Genomic DNA, 13,911 nt, shown 5'->3' on the forward strand with positions numbered 1-13,911 from the left:
GCCTGACACCACCCCAAAAGCAGAGGTCCAGTCCAAACTGCTAGGTAACGTTGCTTCTGCACAAGATACCCCATCCGTTACTTGCTGCTTGGTCACAAAGGATCAGCAATGATAGAACGCTTGCCTGGGCCTATCTGCCCAATTTAGGGTCTCCACTGGTTTTACTCCTGGAGAGGAGGGGGCTATTTAATTCACAAAGACGTTACTATGGTTCACACAGACCTAACTATGATTTACTCCTGGCAGGGATTATGCACTTTCCAAAGAAGTTACTATGAGTAACTCTGAGTAACTCCTGAATTACTCCCGGGGAGGAGAGGACTTCCTAATTCACATACACGTTACTATGGTTCACACAGACCTAACCATGATTTACACCTGGCAGGGATTATGTACTTTCCAAAGAAGTTACTATGAGTAACTCTGAGTTACTCCTGAATTACTCCCAGGGAGGAGAGGACTTCCTAATTCACATACACGTTACTATGGTTCACACAGACCTAACCATGATTTACACCTGGCAGGGATTATGTGCTTTTCAAAGAAGTTACTATGAGTAACTCTGAGTTACTCCTGAATTACTCCCGGGGAGGAGAGGATTTCCTAATTCACATACACGTTACTATGGTTCACACAGACCTAACCATGATTTACACCTGGCAGGGATTATGTGCTTTCCAAAGAAGTTACTATGAGTAACTCTGAGTTACTCCTGAATTACTCCCGGGGAGGAGAGGACTTCTTAATTCACAAAGACGTTACTATGGTTCACACAGACCTAACCATGATTTACACCTGGTAGGGATTATGTGCTTTTCAAAGAAGCTACTATGAGTAACTCTGAGTTACTCCTGAATTACTCCCGGGGAGGAGAGGATTTCTTAATTCACAAAGACGTTACTATGGTTCACACAGACCTAACCATGATTTACACCTGGCAGGGATTATGTGCTTTCCAAAGAAGTTACTATGAGTAACTCTGAGTTACTCCTGAATTACTCCCGGGGAGGAGAGGACTTCTTAATTCACATACACGTTAATATGGTTCACACAGACCTAACCATGATTTACTACTGCCAGGGATTATGTGCTTTTCAACAAAGCTACTTTGAGTAACTCTGAGTTACTCCTGAATTACTCCTGGGGAGGAGAGGACTTCTTCATTAACAAAGACGTTACTATGGTTCACACAGACCTAACCATGATTTACTTCCGGCAGGGATTATGTACTTTCCAAAGAAGTTACTATGAGTAACTCTGAGTTACTCCTGAATTACTCCCGGGGAGGAGAGGACTTCTTAATTCACAGATGTTACTATGGTTCAAACAGACCTAACCATGATTTACTACTGCCAGGGATTATGTGCTTTTCAAAGTTGTTACTTTGGGTAACTCTGAGTTACTCCTGAATTACTCCTGGGGGAGAGAGGGATGTTTGAGTCACGAAGCAGCAACTATCAGTAACTGACGTACTCCTGCCTTACTAGCTGCCAGGAGTTAGTCAGTTGCTGATAGTCAGTGCTTTGTGAATCAAGCAGCCCTCTCCGCCCTGGGAGTAAGCCAGGAGCAAATCAGTCACCCCCAGTGAGTTCTTTGTGAAATCGTGCCTTACACTGTGCCTCTGCACGGGCAGAGCTGGGCACTTTACCCTGAACTCATTACAGCCCATGTGTTGGGCTCATCAGAACACGGGCCGTATAATGTCGAGCATTTCTAAAGATCGCGTTCACGACAGTCGCCCTCCTACCCCACACACCCCGACCCTGTTCTTTACTAATCCAACAATTGGGGTTTAAATTACTGTGCACCTGCAGTAATAAATAGAGAGTCAAAACGGCCATTAAAACCCCCCAGCCACACTATAGTCCCTGCATTATCTCTTTGCGAGCATACATCTTCACCCGGGCGATTAATGAGGCGAGTAACGGCCCTTGTGAGTTCGCTGAGTTGATTTGCTAATCCCTCGACTATTAATCACTCGGTCTGCTAGCGAGCCTGCCTCCTCCTCCGCGCGCGCACAGGTTGGGTGGGGGTGTCACAGGCGACAGACAGTGCTGCAACTGTGGGAGACGATGCCGCTCTTTGATGTCTGGAAATTGTAACTCCTGCCTGGTGCGGTGTGCACAAGGGGAAAACGAAATGGGAACAAACAGTGCTTCAAAGGAGGGTGCTTGACACGTGACGTGCACCGTTGTTTCAGGGAAGTCAATTGCAAAGCGATCTTTTGCTTCGTCGAAATTACGTTGCAGCGATAGAAAAGGGTGTATGTATGCCTTGTGAAGGGTAAGTGGCCTAAGGATTGGGTAAGGGGTATGCGAAGTGCGGGAGAGGGAGGAATGGCATGGGCCCCACATTAAAAAAAAACGGTGAGGTCATTTCGAGGTGATTGGAGCACTGTAAATTATCACTCTGTGATCTGCTTCATTGAAATGACATAGAAGCCCGTGACAAGGAAATAGAAACCATTGCTTATTTTTAAAAGCATCAATGACAACTGTTTCGGCTGAGGGCTGAACAGGCAAGTCAAGGACAGAGAATCGATATACTTTGCCCACTGAACACAGGGGAAGGGCAGTGTGTTAGGTTTCACGGAACACATGGAGTAGAGTTTGGGAATGGGCACAGACGCATGTCTTTCTCTTTGTCCCGTGTTCGTAAATCATTCTCTGTTTCCTCCATAGTAACCTGCCATCCGGCGGTAACAGCAGTCACTCACAGCCTCTGGGGCTTGAGTGCCCTGCACTTCTTGCTGGGCACTGGGTTGAGTCTTCTCTGTTTCCTCCATAGTAATCTGCCATCCTGGCAGTAGAATGAGTCACTCACAGTCTCTGGGGCTATGAGTGCCCTGCGCTTCTTGCTAGGCACTGGGTTGCGTCCTTCTCTGTTTCCTCCTTAGTAATCTGCCATCCCGGCAGTAGGAGGGGTCACTCACTGCCTCTGGGGCTTCGAGTGCCCTGCACTTCTTGCTTGGCACTGGGTTGAGTCCTTCTCTGTTTCCTCCTTAGTAATCTGCCATCCTGGCAGTAGAATGAGTCACTCACAGTCTCTGGGGCTTTGAGTGCCCTGCACTTCTTGCTTGGCACTGGGTTGAGTCCTTCTCTGTTTCCTCCTTAGTAATCTGCATTTCCAGCTGTAGGAGGAGTCACTCACAGTCTCTGGGGCTTTGAGTGCCCCATACTTCTTGATTGGCACTGGGTTGAGTCCTTCTCTGTTTCCTCCATAGTAATCTGCCATCCTGGCAGTAGAATGAGTCACTCACAGTCTCTGGGGCTTTGAGTGCCGTGCACTTCTTGCTTGGCACTGGGTTGAGTCCTTCTCTGTTTCCTCCATAGTAATCTGCTATCCTGGCAGTAGAATTAGTCACTCACAGTCTCTGGGGCTTTGAGTGCCCTGCACTTCTTGCTTGGCACTGGGTGGAGTCCCCTGTTTCCTCCATAGTAATCTCCAATCCCGGTGGTAGGAGTTACAGTCTCTGGGGCTTTGAATGCCCTGCACTTCTTGCTTGGCAATGGGTTGAGTCCTTCTCTGTTTCCTCCATAGTAATCTGCCATCCTGGCAGTAGAATGAGTCACTCACAGTCTCTGGGGCTTTGAGTGCCGTGCACTTCTTGCTTGGCACTGGGTTGAGTCCTTCTCTGTTTCCTCCATAGTAATCTGCTATCCTGGCAGTAGAATTAGTCACTCACAGTCTCTGGGGCTTTGAGTGCCCTGCACTTCTTGCTTGGCACTAGGTGGAGTCCCCTGTTTCCTCCATAGTAATCTGCCATCCCGGCAGTAGGAGGAGTCACTCACAGCCTCTGGGGCTTTGATCCCTTGCTTGGCACTGGGTTGAGTCGTCTCTGTTTCCTCCATAGTATCTGCCATCCCGGCGGTAGGGGGAGTCACTCACTCCCTCTGGGGCTTTGAGTGCCCTGCACTTCTTGCTTGGCACTGGGTTGAGTCCTTCTCTGTTTCCTCCTTAGTAATCTGCCATCCTGGCAGTAGAATGAGTCACTCACAGTCTCTGGGGCTATGAGTGCCCTGCGCTTCTTGCTAGGCACTGGGTTGCGTCCTTCTCTGTTTCCTCCTTAGTAATCTGCCATCCCGGCAGTAGGAGGAGTCACTCACTGCCTCTGGGGCTTTGATTGCCCTGCACTTCTTGCTTGGCACTGGGTTGAGTCCTTCTCTGTTTCCTCCTTAGTAATCTGCCATCCCGGCAGTAGGAGGAGTCACTCACTGCCTCTGGGGCTTTGAGTGCCCTGCACTTCTTGCTTGGCACTGGGTTGAGTCTTCTCTGTTTCCTCCATAGTAATCTCCAATCCCGGTGGTAGGAGTTACAGTCTCTGGGGCTTTGAATGCCCTGCACTTCTTGCTTGGCACTGGGTTGAGTCCTTCTCTGTTTCCTCCTTAGTAATCTGCCATCCTGGCAGTAGAATGAGTCACTCACAGTCTCTGGGGCTTTGAGTGCCGTGCACTTCTTGCTTGGCACTGGGTTGAGTCCTTCTCTGTTTCCTCCTTAGTAATCTGCATTTCCAGCAGTAGGAGGAGTCACTCACAGTCTCTGGGGCTTTGAGTGCCCCGTACTTCTTGATTGGCACTGGGTTGAGTCCTTCTCTGTTTCCTCCATTGTAATCTGCCATCCGAGTACTAGCAGGAGTCACTCACCGACTCTTGGGCTTGAGTGCCCTGCACTTCTTGCTTGGCACTGGGTTGAGTCCTTCTCTGTTTCCTCCATAGTAATCTGCCATCCCGGCGGTAGGAGGAGTCACTCACATCCTCTGGGGCTTTGAGTGCCCTGCACTTCTTCCTTGGCACTGGGTTGAGTCTTCTCTGTTTACTCAATAGTAATCTGCCATCCTGGCAGTAGAATGAGTCACTCACAGCTTCTGGGGCTTTGAGTGCCCTGCACTTCTTGCTTGGCACTGGGTTGAGTCCTTCTCTGTTTCCTCCATAGTAATCTGCTATCCTGGCAGTAGAATGAGTTACTCACAGCCTCTGGGGCTTTGAGTGCCCTGCACTTCTTGCTTGGCACTGGGTGGAGTCCCCTGTTTCCTCCATAGTAATCTGCCATCCCGGCAGTAGGAGGAGTCACTCACAGCCTCTGGGGCTTTGATCCCTTGCTTGGCACTGGGTTGAGTCGTCTCTGTTTCCTCCATAGTATCTGCCATCCCGGCGGTAGGGGGAGTCACTCACTGCCTCTGGGGCTTTGAGTGCCCTGCACTTCTTGCTTGGCACTGGGTTGAGTCCTTCTCTGTTTACTCCATAGTAATCTGCCATCCTGGCAGTAGAATGAGTTACTCACAGCCTCTAGGGCTTTGAGTGCCCTGCACTTCTTGCTTGGCACTGGATGGAGTCCTCTGTTTCCTCCATAGTAATCTGCCATCCCGGCAGTAGGAGGAGTCACTCACAGCCTCTGGGGCTTTGATCCGTTGCTTGGCACTGGGTTGAGTCTTCTCTGTTTCCTCCATGGAATCTGCCATCCCGGCGGTAGGGGGAGTCACTCACTGCCTCTGGGGCTTTGAGTGCCCTGCACTTCTTGCTTGGCACTGGGTTGAGTCCTTCTCTGTTTCCTCCATAGTAATCTGCTATCCTGGCAGTAGAATGAGTTACTCACAGCCTCTGGGGCTTTGAGTGCCCTGCACTTCTTGCTTGGCACTGGGTGGAGTCCTCTGTTTCCTCCTTAGTAATCTGCCATCCCGGCAGTAGGAGGAGTCACTCACAGCCTCTGGGGCTTTGATCCCTTGCTTGGCACTGGGTTGAGTCTTCTCTGTTTCCTCCATAGTATCTGCCATCCCGGCGGTAGGGGGAGTCACTCACTGTCTCTGGGGAATCCCGGCGGTAGGGGGAGTCACTCACTGCCTCTGGGGCTTTGAGTGCCCTGCACTTCTTGCTTGGCACTGGGTTGAGTCCTTCTCTGTTTCCTCCATAGTATCTGCCATCCCGGCAGTAGCAGGAGCCACTCACTGCCTCTGGGGCATCCCGGCAGTAGGGGGAGTCACTCACTGCCTCTGGGGCATCCCAGCGGTAGGAGGAGCCACTCACTGCCTCTGGGGCATCCCGGCAGTAGGGGGAGTCACTCACTGCCTCTGGGGCATCCCGGCAGTAGGGGGAGTCACTCACTGCCTCTCGGGCATCCCGGCGGTAGGGGGAGTCACTCACTGCCTCTGGGGCTTTGAGTGCCCTGCACTTCTTGCTTGGCACTGGGTTGAGTCCTTCTCTGTTTCCTCCTTAGTAATCTGCCATCCTGGCAGTAGAATGAGTCACTCACAGCTTCTGGGGCTTTGAGTGCCCTGCACTTCTTGCTTGGCACTGGGTTGAGTCCTTCTCTGTTTCCTCCATAGTATCTGCCATCCCGGCAGTAGCAGGAGCCACTCACTGCCTCTGGGGCATCCCGGCAGTAGGGGGAGTCACTCACTGCCTCTGGGGCATCCCAGCGGTAGGAGGAGCCACTCACTGCCTCTGGGGCATCCCGGCAGTAGGGGGAGTCACTCACTGCCTCTGGGGCATCCCGGCAGTAGGGGGAGTCACTCACTGCCTCTCGGGCATCCCGGCGGTAGGGGGAGTCACTCACTGCCTCTGGGGCTTTGAGTGCCCTGCACTTCTTGCTTGGCACTGGGTTGAGTCCTTCTCTGTTTCCTCCTTAGTAATCTGCCATCCTGGCAGTAGAATGAGTCACTCACTGCCTCTGGGGCATCCCGGCGGTAGTGGGAGTCACTCACTGCCTCTGGGGCTTTGAGTGCCCTGCACTTCTTGCTTGGCACTGGGTTGAATCCTCTGTTTCCTCCATAGTAATCTGCCATCCTGGCAGTAGGAGGAGTCACTCACTGCCTCTGGGGCATCCTGGCAGTAGGAGGAGTCATCCCATAGATTAATAAATATTTGAAATGATTTTTAAAAGCAAATAGTGAGTTAACTCGCTAGATCCCATCTGCACAGGCCTTGACATATCCATGCAGTCTCATTGAATCCTGGTTTCCATGAATGGATGCTCTATGCCGTTGTATTCCCCCCCCCACCTTCCCCTTGCATTAATGGGGGGTCCACCCATGCTCCCTACTCCCCTCTCACACAATCCCCTCGTTACACATCACCACGGCGACCCTCCCCCCCACCCCCCAGAACATTGACATGGAGTTTTGGTCTGTTTCGTTGAACCAGCTTCAATGAAACCACAGAATCCTGACATCTTCAACCCTTTTCCCTCGATCCAGAGCCAGTGGAAGAACTGTACCGAAACAAGTAGTGGAACACTGTTCCCGACCGTTCCCGCTCACTTCGATCACTGACCAGAGCACTCATTCAAGCCCAGGCCAGGCATGTTTATTTTTGCTCCAGGTAGCCAGTATTACTTTAATTTTGTCCCCATGTGCTTGTTCTTACTGGCCTGGTCTTCAGTATCCAGGCCCTTGGCCTGGCCTTAATTGCGGGTCACCAGGCGCAGTGTAGGGGTTCCCGACAATGGCAGATTCAATATAGGGGTTCTTTTTTTAATCTCGTTAAGGCTCTTAACTGAGGAGAAGGAAGCCTCTGCCGAGCCCCCTTATGGCCCGCACTAGCACGCAATACGTGTCGCTACTCATCGGCATACACCGGCAGACTCGGGAGCCACGGGATGCATGCAGCCCGTCCTGCTCCAGCGCCCACACCACAGCGGCCTCATCGGAAACCTCCCTAACCCCCACCCGATGCCATTGATATGGGCAAGTGGCAAGATCTTACGTGATGGCACCAGAAAGTAGGCTTGACAACGATAGTGCTCTAAGTTTATGGGAGCAGAAATAGTTAGATGACCATTTGGCAGGCTGCCAGCCGGGACGCCATCAGAATCTACTGTGGCATGTCTTTCTATGGCCATGATGTGCAGTAGGTACAAGCCAGGTTGCCGCACTAGGGAGACACAGCTCTATATTGGGGTTGTGCCCAGGACACTGAATGCAATAACCTGGTCCTTGGCAAAGGATATCTTTTTCCGGGTTGGGTCTATTTGACCTAAAACATTTGATTGAATTTATTTGACCTTTTTGTCGGTCTAAAATGCTGGGGTGACACCTGGCAAAGCTCCCACTTCCCCTCAACCTAATCTATATCCTTACCCACCCCCATATATATATATTCTATAAAATTTGACCGAATTCGATCAAATTTTTTTAGGTCAATTATGCAAATACCTCTTTGCCCATAGTCACAAAGCCCTCCTAAACAATAATACATCAGTTTAGTTAGTTCTGTGGACACATCAATAAACACGGGGGTCAAAGATCTGGGCATCAGCAATTGCATTATGCCCGTTGCTGTGCCAACCCACCCGCAAAGTGACATGGCACGCAGTGAGAACAGGAGACATTTTGGGTAGAGGCCAAAGGAATGGATGGATGCACCACTGTGGACTTCTGCATGCGCCCACAGCACTGCCACCCTCAGTGCCCGTGCCAGTCAGATACGCTTTTACGAAGGAGTACGGCCCTCCCTCGTATGCCCATGACTTGTCAATAAACCGTACACGCCTTTGCCTCCCCTTGGTACGGGGACAGGGGCATTTCCCAAAACAATGAGTTCAATGCCTAACTAATGCTGCCATCACTTATTGGTAATCTTCATTACTTCGGTTCCAAGACCGCCCTGTCACAGCCTCGTGGGTCTCCGCCCACCTGGGGATTTCCATCCCATTATATCATTGGGTATTAGCAGACAGCCTTTTGGTCTGTTTCTTCCTTTGATAGGCAAAGGGAAAGAGTTAATAAATACGTGTTATTTAAAGTTGTGTGAATAATTACTTTCACACAGCAGGCTGCAGTCAGGGTTCATTTATGGGTTGCAAATGTTAGATATATATGGTTATGATTGGGTATTTATAACACACTTCATACCCAGAGGTTTCTAAGCGCCGACCCGGGGCTCGAACCTGTGTTGCTCAGTGTCGTCTTGCTTCCAAGGCGAGCACGTTGCCCCTGAGCTATTCTCTCGAGACGTGGCCTTTCTCCAGGGTGAGGAATAGTGCTCTAAGAGTAAGGATTTAACTAGGAATAGGGGTGGACTACTGAAAAAAGGCCCTGGAAATAATTTTCAAAGTGGCCCCATATTACACATTTTCAGCAAGCTGAACACTTTTCCTAGGAGAACATTTGGAAATAAAATCCAAAAGCGGCCCCGGGTGCAGAGACCTTCCCGGGAAATCTCCAGAGTTCCCTATAGGCCAGTCCACCCTTGACCAGGAAGCGGGACCAGGAGGTAAGTCCCCCAGCAACTGGAAGAGGCCTTTGTTTGTGGGGGAATATGAGGCAATGCTATAATTCCACCGCCTACCTTTCCGCTGCCTACGGATATCACCCATATCAAAACAGGCTCCTCCATGAATTTGGGCCCGTCGCCCGCGTCTACCGTATGCCAGTTCTCAAGAGCACCTTTTTTCGACAGCTGTCCAGGTTTTTTTGTTTGCTGTTATTGTATTTCCCACTCCAGGCTCCTTGTGCATAAGAGGATTAGTCTGTTGATGCCTGCAACCCAAAACACAGGTGCTGATTTTTCCGCCTCCCTTGCAAAGCTCGGCAACATGTCAAGAGAATTCATGGCGAGCTGGGCCGGTTCATTTTCCATTATCGGGGCACTGCCATTCGTTTTTCCAATGCATTCATGTCAAATATCAGCAAGACGTGCTGGGTGGGTGGAGTTGCTGAACGACCACATCCGGATGTAAATTATACTCCTGAGTGTGAGTGTGTGTGGGTGTGCGTGTGTGTCTGATGCATTCTTTTGTCCATTTTTTATGGATATTTTCAAATAACTTGATCGTTTTCATAAGAAAGTTATTTGTTACCAGAAAGTGAAACTTTGCAAATGTGCATTATATCACATTAGCTCCCGGGGTAGGGTGCACAGCCAATCAGATTCTGCAGAACACAGGCTGAAATCTCTGATCTCAGCCCGTGTCCTACGGAACCCGCAGGCTGCCTCTCTCCTGCGGACTGCCATTTTAAAACATTTTTATACCAACCCCCACCGCCCCCTCCCTCTGCTTACCTTTTGGTGGCGCAGCACTGACCACTACCTGCTGCTGCTCCCCGCCGTCCTCAACGCTCTCAATGGCCGCCATGGAAAGGGAAGAGGTTCTCCATACGGAGCCCCGCTTTCCCTTTCCATGGCAGCCATCTTGGGAAAGGATTTTCCATCATCCAATAGGACGCCAGTGGCGTCCCATTGAACCAAGGAAAAGAAAATGCTTTTTTTTTTAGCACCTTGGTTTGCCACTTTGGTAACCCGAGGTGGTAATGGCCTTAACACCCGAACCGACGAGCGGATCAGTTTTAACACCACATTGCTTATCCTCATTAGGTCTTAGTAATATTAAGAACCTGAGTTATTTTAAAAAATGTCTCTCCTTTCATGGAATCCCCATGGGATATTTATAGCATTGGGTACATTATATAGTGTGGCACAGGATCAATATGCATTATTTACTCCATACGGTATTTTTCCCCCTTGCACCTTTACTTCTCCTTGGTTTTAGACATTCTTCTATCAACTCTTGAATTTGACCAATTCATAACACCGGGTGTGCCAGTTCAAATCAATGTTAGACTTTCTATGTACCCATGCTATAAATATTCCAAATAACCACAACTCAAAATTAGGTGATATTTTAAAAACAAGAGGTAGTTACAACCCAGATGCTTTTACCGTTGCTTCACCATGAGCAGAGGTGGGGAAATTTACCGCTGGCAAAGTGAAATATGCGAACTTCGACCGCAGAGGTCTTTTTTTTCTCGGATTTCTCTGACTCACCACTTTTGAGTGAAATTTGTTTTTTGGGCAGTTATTGCTTTGGGAGCCTAACATTTTCACCAATTATAGGTCTGAAATGTATTGCTGCACCTTAATTGGAAGACATTTCATGCAGCCGAAGCAAATCCGAAACACTGACATTTCGACAGAGAACATGGCCGAAATGTCGAAATTGGTTAGGCAGACAGATTTTGGTCAATTTCGTCAATTCTAACAGGGATGCCCTGAATTGTTATTGCCCGTCCTTGCAAAGGAATATTTTCTGCGTCTCGCTTATTGCCCAAAAAAAAGAGTAGCAAAATGGATTCACAACTCCCATTGCCCCCCCAGGGAAAATAATGCCTTTTGAAAGAAAAACTTGGTTTTATGCAGTTGTTGCCCACTCTGTTTTTGCCATTGCCAAGCGTTGTAAATGACAGTATTACTGTATTTAATGATGTCCGTTGTTTCAACATCGTAAAGTTTCAAACCTGAATACTAGGGACAGCAGCAAACTATGAACTCACAGAGCTGTCTGAAAGTCAGAAGCAGTCTGACCCAAGAGGCCCAAACTACATCTCAGGGTCAAAACCTCGGGAGCATGTAACCTATATATATATATATATATATATATATATATATATATATATATATATATATATATATATATATATGGGGCTGATTTACGTAGTTAAACAAGTAGCTTAAGTAAGTCTAAATTTACAGTGCTAAAAAAATAGTATAAGTAAAACCTGAGCCATTTTTTTAAGTAAGTGTATTTTGCATAATTTATTTAGCTTAGCAGATCAGTCACATATATATATATATATATATATACATATATATATATATATATACATATATATATATATATACATATATATATGGTGGCTGTGCATTGTGGATTTCCTTCTTCTTAAATTCAGCAAAGCTCCCGCTTTTGGGGAAAGTAAACATTATCTCCTTAAACCAGAAGGAAGAAGGGCCTCAGACCCCAGTGGAATGGGATTTTGCAGCCATTTCAGCCTCACAAAAGATGTTTTGGGAAAACCAGTCTATTGCACATGGTAGACTTGAGGGTAGCCTGTCCATAGTACCTAGAAAAGGCTACGGAGGTAGCTGGCTTTTTCTTCCCCACAGAAGATCGGATCACACAGCGACATTAAAGACAAGCTCCATCTGAGCTTAATGTATGTATAAACGCACCACTTCGGTGGACATCTGCCGCAGGCATGGCTATCCATCCACGCACTATAGAATGCAGCTACGGCCATGACAAATTCGGTCTAACTGGTCACATCATTGCTTCGTACTGAGACACCAGACTTGCCTCAACACCTCTGCCATTAGTATACAGCAACAGCCTACGACAATTTTCGGTCTAGCTGGGTACTGATCGAATCTCATGAACTAGCGCTCTGTCGTGACCTCCCTCAGCACCCGTCCATATGTCTGATCTCTTTGGTTCCTAACCGGAGCCTAGCCAGCCCTCCTAAGTCATAACCCCGAAAGAATGCACACACACATCTTAAGCCTCCTCTTAGAACTGTCCCATACCGGTTCCGTGTGTTAATATCCCCGCAAAAATATCACAATACAAAAATATCACCATATTTTTCCGGCAATATTGACCCATGGACCCTGCGGGGGACACCTCTGCAACCCCCGCATTATTTTAAAACGCGCGTGGAACACCCCCGCAACCCCTGCTCCCACAATTTATCCCCCCCAAAAATATCACTTATGGTGAGACAAACGGCCATATGTATGGCAATATTTTTGGTGGGGATATTTTGTAAGGATACCCCCATACCTGGACTTCGGTCCCCAAGGGTGTTCCTACCACAAAGTGCTTTGAGGCCATACACATGGTAAAAGGCACTATGTAAATGAATACTACAATACAATACAATACATCCAAATTGAAGGCTCTGAAACCTTGTTGTTTTGACCAGTCATGCCATTCACGGTCCGTTGGTGCTGTAGTCTGCTTCACACACTGAACAAGAAATAGCCAAATATGAAGCTGTCTGAACTTAATATATGGTTTATGGTTACACTAAGCACAGAGATCAAGGGGTTGAAGTCTGCATTACCCTTTGCATGTAGGGCAAATCCACAAGATTCCAAAGTTGCCAAAATTGTGGGAGCCGCTCTATTGACAACATACACCGCTAAAAGAACTCCAATCTTGGATAGGTCACCCTTGTGAGATTTTACAACCACTTTTCAGCTCACTTTACCGTTCACAGGGAGGACTATCGATTCTCATAGAAGCCTGGTCTCACCCAGAAGAGCAGTCCAGCTCCATACAAGACCGCTGCTGCAGCCCAAACTTGGCTCTTTTAAAGGATGTACAGTGTTCTTTTCTAGCCATCACTAACAGCATATATTGTAGTTATAATAAGATCGCTGAACTTGTTTTATTGAGAAAAGCACATTATCAAAACCTACAATTATTATAATTTTTTTTTTTTTTATAATTCGCCTAACACCGAAGAGGTTCCTAAGCATGGACCGGGGATTCGAACCTGTGTTACTCTGTTGATTGCTTCCAAGACGAGCGCGTTGCCACTGAGCTGTACTAGCCGGGTAATATCCTTATAAACCGATGAACAATGTTCTGATAGATGGTTATCATTCTAAGATGGAGAGACTAGAACACTCGTACTGTATGTTTTTCCAAAATACCCCTTTCAGAAAGGGAAACAAGATAAATAGCACACATGAGGGTTTCTTGCTGTTTTGCATAAAAGGAAAGATAATTTTGGGAACATAAAAAGGACCACAGATCTTTATATTTGGCAAACATGTCCATAATAAAAGTAATACATGCTGCAGTCCCTAAATATACAATGCAAAGTGGGCTCCTGTACTTCTTATAACACTCACCCTAATATTAAAGTGTTGTAGCCATGAACCATGGACACTCGTTCTGGCAGCCGAAGGATTAAGGTGGGAGGATGAAATGGCTGTGATATCTGTCACTTGGTTGGAGTCTGCGGTCTGTCCTTCTTCTTGTTTCAGGGTGTTATGCTTCCTCTTACCGAAAACGGGGCAGGAACTCCTGGATAGTGGGCCCAATCTGGAGGAATGAAGGGGGGTCTTCAGGTGCAGAAAGGGGCAGCAATGATGTCTGTGTGTATAGGGCTGTATGATCCTTCTTATACTGACA

The sequence above is a fragment of the Ambystoma mexicanum genome, chromosome 12 (genome assembly GCF_040938575.1).
Source record: "Ambystoma mexicanum isolate Mex_15411 chromosome 12, UKY_AmexF1_1, whole genome shotgun sequence".
Taxonomy (NCBI): Eukaryota; Metazoa; Chordata; class Amphibia; order Caudata; family Ambystomatidae; genus Ambystoma; species Ambystoma mexicanum.